Source organism: Octodon degus, unplaced genomic scaffold, assembly GCF_000260255.1.
Source record: "Octodon degus isolate 3935 unplaced genomic scaffold, OctDeg1.0 scaffold00045, whole genome shotgun sequence".
NCBI lineage: Eukaryota > Metazoa > Chordata > Mammalia > Rodentia > Octodontidae > Octodon > Octodon degus.
The window spans coordinates 342,503-351,433 of record NW_004524621.1 but is presented as its reverse complement, the minus strand read 5'-3'; the positions used below and the strand labels follow the sequence as shown (position 1 = coordinate 351,433).

The window sequence follows — 8,931 nt, the reverse complement described above, 5'->3', positions numbered from 1 at the left end:
AAAAAAAAAAAAAAGGACACTCCGGAGAGCATGAAGTTGTGAGTTCAATTCCTGATATCCAAAAAAAGAGGGATGGGGTGGGAGGCAATACTTCTCCAGTCCAGTAGTAAAGTTCAGGCTCCTCAGGAGAATCATCCTCAATGCCACTACCAGCATTTCCTGCAATGAAAGCCATCAAGAGGCAGCTTATGCTATCAACTTAGTCACTAGACAAGCATCATCACATAACCTTAGCATAACTATCAAAAGGTGGCAGTTCTCAAACATGCCCTTCATTTCCTCAGCAAAGGACACAATGTGTCATGCTCACCCCTTCCCTTTTTCAAAATGCTCTTAGAACAGGTGCTAATCTGAGTCTTAAAATGACAACCAACTAATTGATAACAGTGTTAATCTGATAAAAGGTAAGGAATATTCCTCTCACAGTATTTCCTTTTTAAATCTGGGGATCTAGATTGTAATCTAAAGGAATGAACTCTTAACAATGAAAATTACAAGCAAGGAGATAAAAAGTAGTATTAATTTGGGGACAGCCTTTCTTCTAATGTCACATACCTATCTACCTACCTTAAAGCTGTCAACTGTAGTGTCAACAATACCTTATTTTAAACTGTCAACTTCTCACCTTTATTCATTTCACCAACTGAGAACACTTTTCTATACAGCTAAAAGATCAGACATTAAAGGAGCTATCAATTCACTAAGAATGAACTTGCACATAAAAACACCAACGTATTTTAGAATGACAGCTACCCCTATAAAATACCAACACACCTACTGCCCTGTACTCTATTCCTACTTCCGTAGAAGACAACAGAACAAAGAAGGAGTCAAGAAAACTAAAACTGATCCCAGGCCAGCTTATTCTTGCTACATAGCTACATATAAATACCTATATACTTAGCTTCTTTGCATCCATTCCCTTTTATAGGATTGCTCAAAATGTTAATACTCTCAGGGCCTTACAAAGAAAGTGGATTCCAGGCCATCAACCCAAACCTATAGAAAACAGATCTGAGTTTAGGAATTCCACAAGCACAAGTCTGGTAAATTCTCCAGGAGAACCACTAGTTTTCCCAAGACCCTACTAGATCTGAAACTACAACTCAAACCGGGTATAGTGGTGCACACCTATAATTTCAACACTCAGGATGCTGAGGCAAGAGGATGGTGCGAATGCAAGACCAGCCTGGGCTACAAAAGTGAGCTTAAGGCCAGCGTAAACTGCATAGCGAGACCCTGTCTCAAGAAGACCAAAAAAATACAGTTCAGGGGAATTCTAAGGACCAGGGAAATAGCTCAGCAGACTATAAAGTGCCTGCTTAGGCAGACATAGGGACCCGGGTTAGATCCAGGGCATGCCTTGCTGGACCTGCCCCCAGGGCACACTGAGACTGCAATTGAGACTGAGCATAGCACCTGTAATCCCAGCACTTGGGAGGTTGAAAATAGGAGGATCACTACCAGTCCGATCTGTGTAGTGAAGACCTGGTAGACCCTGTACTAAATACACTTTAAAAAAAAAAAAAATAGAGAATTCTAGATTTTCCTTTTTTCAAACCCACAGAAGATAAAAAGGGAGATACTACATGGTAAATGTATCTAAACATCGCTATCATCCCTCTAATAATGTTCAATGATGTGGACACTTACTGAGGTCCTGACAAGTTGAAGTGTTATTCTATCATTATCTGCGACACTTATAAGCAGGAATGCACACATGAGACTGGACAAAGTATTAAACTAAACCTATTCTAAATAGGAACTCTATTTACATTCTAAGTATGATTTACATGATATTTACATTATGAGTTTTTATATTCTGTGATTTACATGATAATCACAGCATCAAAACTCATGTTTCTATGAGAAAACTGTATCAATAAAACAATACACTATTAAATCCAAAATCTCTTACTATACTAAAAGCATAGTTAATATAACATAATCCAACTATAGATTATGTATTACATATCTGATCTCTTTCCATTTATACAATCCAAAAAAGATTATTGACTAAGAGGATACCCTGAGTTCAAGACAAGCCTAGGCTACATTGTGAGTTCAAGGCCAGCCCTAGACCCTGCTATAGTAAGACCCTCCCTCAAAACAAACAAACAAACAGAAGATCAGTGGCCAAATATAAAAAATAAAACTTACTAACTAGTAGAGCAAGTTACCTTATCTCTGTTTGTTTGTTTGTTTGTTTTTCGAAACCAGGGTTTGAACTCAGGCCCTTGTGCTTGCCAGAGAAGCACTTATTCTACTAAGCCATCTCTCAGGCCCAAGGTTTTCTTGTTTGTTTGTTTTTAAGTTGCCTTATCTTTGAAAGATGCTTCCATGCTTTTTCAGTAGAAACAAAATCTCAGCAAATAGCCACCTTATCAAAGACCACATGTCCAATGCTCTTTGTAGCTACCTATGGCCACGTGACTAAGTTCCAACTAAGAAGATGTGACCAAAAGTCATGTACACAACTTCCAGGTCTGTCTTTAAGGGCAGAGATATGCCTTCCTCACATCCCATTCCTGCACTGTGGATGTGATGGGGAGCTACCTGCCCTATACAAAAAAAGGATAATGTTTTAAGCACAGGCAAGCAACAAAAAGGAAGGAATCCTTTGTTCCCTTTGTCACAGAGCCATCATATCAGCCTTACTGTTTATACTCTTTTTTATGAGGAAAAAAGCCTCTTGTTTAAGCCACTTCTTTTAGCCAGAAGCCACTTCTTTTAGCCAGACACAAGCCTCATCTCCACTCTAAAGACATACGAAGTTGAAACATATAGTTAAGTATCATAAGTTTATAATAAATTGACATTTAAGGGCCAGCCAGATAGCTCAGCAGACTAAAGTGCCTGCTTAGGCAGAGCACAGCAACCAGGGTTCAATTCCCCACGTGTCATGCAGTGCCGGCCCCACCCACAGGGAGTGCTGAGACCACAGTTGAGACTGGGCATGGTGGCATGCCCAACACTTGGGGGGCTATGAGTTCAATCTACATAGTGAGACCCTGTAGACCCTATACTAAAATACATAAAAAAGAAAAGAAAATAGATATTTAATATAATAGCTATCTAGCAACTCAGTAAAGCTGAAACTCTAAATTCTTATTTTTAAGTCATAATAAAGCTTCCTATTGGATAATCCCATTACTGGAATCACTGCTACTATACCCTCTTATATTTATAAGGCACTTTATACATTTACAAAGATTTCATTAAAACCCACGGAAAGTAAAAAAGGCAGCTCTCATTTCACATTCTCAAAATCCTGGGTGGCAAATAGTGCTATCTACATTTGGCCCCAAGGTATGGAACACAAAGAAGCTGTTTGGTTCAAGACTGAACCACCAAGGAATGGTATTCAGGCTGGACCGCCTCACCCCCACACAGCTCCCTCATTCGTGTACACGTTACATGTGAGGCACTGGAGACCAATATGATCAACACCTAACTACTGTCCAAATGAACCTTAAGATCCAAAGAAAGGGAGAGACAGACATTACATGAGCAACTCAATACATGAAGAAGCTGAAAACCATGCATCTATCCATAGCAAGCACTGTGAAAGAGAAGCAGAGCATGGCCAAGTAATCTTAATGGTCTAGGATTTACAGGTGGCCTCTCTATATCAGGGTTCAGGCTGAGAACTAAGGACATGAATGAAAAAGAGGAGCTAAGGGAGAAAAGGAGGAAGAAAGCCCCACAGGAATGTACATGCGTCTTCACAGAACCCTATGGCAACCACCATCAACCTAACTTTACAAATAAGGTACTGATGCTGAGAACATCACTATGCCTAAAGTAACACTGGCTGCTGAGTCCACCTGTGCCTGACTCTGAGACCTCTGGGTAGCCTCTCAGGGAAGGTGATCTCAGTGTCTTGCTGCCTCATCTTTTACAAAGACTCCTGCAACTGGGCAAATAGTAGCCTTGGAAAAGATGCCACTATTTGAGCACTTTTTTTACCCAAATGCATGCCAAGAAAGATACAAGCCATAACCACAAATGTCCATTAATTTTTTTAAATAAAAATCATTTGCATTGAAAAAGCTTATTTGCATTGAAAACTTTATGCACTTTAAAAAATTAGGACTTTACTTAATGAACAGGAATGTTATTTAAGACAGAGTTGCCAGGCATGGTGGCCCACATCTGTAATCCCAGCACTTGGAAGGCTGAGGCAGGAGGATCCCCAGGAGTTGAAGGCCAGCCTAAATGACACAGCAAGACCCTGGGTCAAAAAAACAAGAATAAAACTTTTTTGTAAAAGACAAGATGATTAAAAAAAAAAAAAAGAAAAAAGACAAGGTGATGCTTAAAGCCATTTTCATAACATATCAAAGCAGTTTATTAGTCCCCTCCCAAAGATATAAGCTTATGCATTTTAATTATGGAAAGATAAAACTCAACAAGGTTCAACTACAGCTACTTTTGTTTGTTTGTTTTTTGGTCTTTTTGAGACAGAGTCTCACTATGCAGTTCAGGCATGCGTTGGGCTCACTTTGGAGGGCAGGCTGGTCTTGAACTTGCACCAATCCTCTTTCCTCAGCCTCCCAAGTGCTGGGATTTAGAGGTGTGCAGCACCACACCCAGCAAAAGCCACACTTTAAACATATTAGATATATATCCCTCAAGCAAAATACATATGTAATATAAAATGTTATATATTACATACATATACGAACACTATGTCTCATACAGTATATATCTTGCCAAACCTGATAGTAAGTACAAACTTTTAAAAATCACCTTCCACAAGATTAGGAACATAGCTCTGGTAGAACCAGTTGCCAAAAACCAAAATAGTTCTGTATCATTAAAAAAACATGTCTGCAAGGAACCCCATCATTTTAGATGATCAATGGAAGGCACTATCTCCAATTTAAAAAAAAAAAAAAAAATTAACTCATGATACAATTCTAAAAGATTTCAGTAGAAAGAATAACTTTTTAAAGAACACTTTGTTGGTGTATATATAATGCTCTGCTCTATTGTCAAGTCATTTTGTTTTCATATACCACCTAGTGTGTCTGTAGGCACCACACTAGGAAACAAGACTTGGCTTCAATTACCTAATATTAACCTCAAATTAATCATTTTAGTCATATGAATTGTACATTTCACTTTCTTACACCTAAAGGTAAACTTTACAATGCTAGCTCAGTGTTCTTGAAATGACACAAACTTATAAAAGAAACCCAGGCAGCTGGGGAGATAGCTCAGCGGTCTAACTGCCTGCCTACCAAGCACAAGGACCCAGGTTTGATTACCAGTACCACATGCCATGTAGGCCCCAAGCCAAGCCCAGCAGAGCTGGGCCTAACTGGCCACCAAAACCAGGTGTGGTGGCACATACCTGTAATCCCAGCACTGGGGAAGCTGTCAAAGGAGGATCAGTACAACTCCAAGCTCCACAGAGAGGCCCTATACCAAATAAATAGAGGGAGGGAGGGAGGGAGGGAGGGAGGGAGGGAGGGAGGGAGGGATGGAAAGAGGAAGGGAGGGAAAGTGGGGGCTGGGTATGGTGGCTCACAACTATAATAATCCTAGCCCTCTGGAGGCTGAATCAGGAAGATTGCTCAGAGTTCAAGGCTAGTATAGGCTATATACATAGTGTATTCAAAGCCAGCCTGAAAAACATATCAAGACCAGTATCTCAAAAAAACCAAACCAAAAAACCTGCCCAATGGTTATAACATTCATTCATAAGTCTTTTAGAAAGCATAAGTACTCGGAGCTGGTGAGATGGCTCAGTGGTTTAGAGCACCTACTTAGAACAAGCTTAGCAAAGCACAGGGACCACGGTTCAATCCCCCAGCTGCCACATGCCAGCCAGCCCGCCCCCTGGTGGGCTGAGCTGGCGCCACACACACACACACACACACACACACAAATAAATAAATAAAATTAAATAAACTCTAAAAAAAAAAAAAAAAGAAAGCATAAGTACTAAATACATATTGAGTGCCATTATATTTGGTACTGGACTCCCTCTGACAGTACAAACTGTAACATCAAGTTCCAGGAGACCCTATTTGACAGTTCGAAGTAGTATCTTTACTTCTGAATTGAAAATAGGCACATGTGTGGAGGTAAAATCACCAAAATGGTCAAGAGAATCTTACAATTTAGCTAGCTCACAATTTAAATTACTGTCTTGAAATACAACAAAAATTTTAAAACTAATAAAATGTGGAGTGAAAAGCCAAGTTCTTGATAAAGACTCTTCTTGGAAGTTCTCAGTTTTGCTGCCTTGCGAATGTTTGTTTTTTCTGGGGTGGGGAAGGGAGGTCAAATTGGGGGAGGGATGTGTGCACTTGCAAGACTTCTTTCAGTAAGGAGAACACTATGCCAAAGCAAAAGCTGACACACCTGACAACGAATACCTAAGTCACAAATTGAGCTCCCTCATCCATTAGCTTTGCTTCTCATACCTTGTATAAGGCCATTCCTTCTGCAGAGTATAGTTATTGCTACTCAGATTTTCTTCACACAATTAGACACTTGCCAACCACAAGCAGGCACACGAGAACACCTCTGGGCAATTCAAATGTCTAAGCTATTTCTTTTTAAAAAAAAAAAAAAAAAGTATTCAAGTAATACCCAAGATTCAATGCAAACCATCTTTCTCTGGATAAGTAAAAACAAATACATGCCAGAGTCCATGGCATACCATATTTATAAAGTTACCTTGAATTTTACTTTCAAACATATTCCTGGCACTACAAAAGCCTAATCTTAAATCATAAACACAAAAAGCCTTCCAAAATAAAACTGATGGACCTCAAATTTTAAAATAAGGGGAAAGTTTTTCTAGACAAGTCTTTTTTTACCATTCACATTGCCAAACAAGACACTGTGCTGAACAGGAATACTTATAATTATCCTCAGGGTTAGCACCTTAAAATTTGGGCTAATTTTTTAATCCCTAGCACACAGCAATTATGTTAATTTCTAAAAGGTTCTATCAAAATGTCCTTAAAATATTTACAAAATTACCTAATTTGCAAATTCCTAAAAAAAAAAATAAAAACTGAAAATTCTTAAGAATAAGATCGCGTCACTAGGTTATTTAGTCCATTCCCCACCCCTATGAATAGTTAGCACTCATTCATGTCTAGTCCTTTAAATCTAAAGTTTTTGAAACCTTCACCAAGTATAAAGGAGTAGTCTTTCACCTTATAGACCTAGAAAGGTCCTTTCCTCCCAGAACAATTAATTTCTCAGGTAGGCCTCTCTAGAGGTGAGTATCTATCCTCTATCTTCAGTTTCACAAGAGACTTGGTAGACATTAACCAAGTCCTGAATTTTCTGGCAAGGTTTGAACGCTACATAAATTTGGACAGCTACCACACACCACTGCTAGGCCAAGGCAAAGGTGGCCCAAGTACTGGGTATTCTCAGCCAAAGTCACTTGCCCCTTCAAAGTTTTGGCTATCAACAAGAAAACTTTTTTGTAACTGTTTGTTTGAAACATTAGCATGGGAAATTTTGTTTCCTACTAATACTCTATCTGAAAATAATACTGTCCCAAAACAACAATTATGAAAAACTTGAGAAAACAAAAGCAGAAATTCCAATGAATTATTAAAATACCTCAAGATTAAGGTACTAAATATGTTCATTCTTAACAATCTATACAAGGAAAGTGTAAAGGCCTACAAAAAAATGAAAAAATGTTAATAAATGATTACAAGTAACTAAATAAAACTTTCTTACCACTTCTAAATGCACAAAAGGATGCCTACAATAAAAAGTAAGCATGCAGAACAAAAACCACAATGCTTAGTTCCTTCCAAACCAAAAGAAAAAAAAATTGACTATTATTCAGTTGGGGGTCTGAGAAGTTCATTAAGTGAACTCATCTTGAGGTTTCCACTTCTTCAAATCTACAAAGTTAACTCCACGATGGAAACTGTATATGGACACAATCTCTAACTTAGAACCCTGAGTCATCACTCCAAATTCTCCAGGATTGGTAGTAAAGAGCTATAACCTAGCGATAGGGAGCTCGGTCTGACTAGACTCCTGGTGTCCCAGATGGATGACCTTGGCCGAGTCACTGTCCCCTGGGCTCAGCATCCTCATCTGTGAAATGGGTAACTGTGTCTACTGGTAGGTTAAGCGGAGCCACAGAAGAACCCTGAGAAGATGGCCTGTCACTAGCCTCTGCGTGTGGAAACACCAAAAAAGAGTTATTTTCTGACAATCTGATGGAATGCAAGAACCAAATGGTTGCCTCCATTCCAGGGTTCGCATCCTCTAAGGGTGAGAGAAAGACACGGAGCCCCGATTCGCCGCTGGGCCATTTTTAACTATTTCAGGCGAGGGAGACGCCTGGGGCCGGGCCGGGCTCCTTTAGCAGCCCGGACTGCAGCGAAGCCGGAGCGGGTCGGTGCCTATAAATAGCGGGCGAAGTTTGCGCTAAGCACAGGTACCCCACGCGCCCGGCTCCGCGCCGGGCCGCCGGGGGACGGGTCACCGCCCGCCCCACGCGAGAGGGCCCGCGCCCCGGCCCGACCCAGACCCCGGGCCCCGATCTGGCGGGGACCCCCGCAAGCCACCAACCTCCCCGGCCCGGGGCCTGCATCCTCGCCTCCCCGGCAGCCGAGCCCCATTTTTTTAACCCATGCATTGTCCTTGCGGAGAACCCCGGCGGTTCCCACACTGGTGGGGACCGAGAGGAGGGACGAGGGAGGAGCTGGGGGCAGAGGATGAGGAGGAAGAGGAGGAGGAGGAGGAGGTAGAGGAGGTGGAGGAGGAGGAGGAGGAGGAAGACAACCTCCTCCCCTGCGCCGGGCGGCCAGTGCGGGGCCAGCGCGGCCCGGCCCGGGCCAGCTCCCGGGAGGCCCCGCTCCCACCCACCGCAACTTCGCCGCCCGCCCCTCTCCTCCGGGACCGGCCTGTGCTCCTCCCGGCGGCCCGGGC

General features: G+C 41.5%; 1 protein-coding gene across 3 annotated transcripts in view; it reads right to left on the bottom strand.

Annotated features, from left to right (window-relative positions):
* The window catches only part of Dyrk1a (dual specificity tyrosine phosphorylation regulated kinase 1A), a 164,521-nt gene that overhangs the window by 153,378 nt on the left and 2,212 nt on the right, over window positions 1–8,931 (bottom strand). The window lies entirely within an intron of this gene.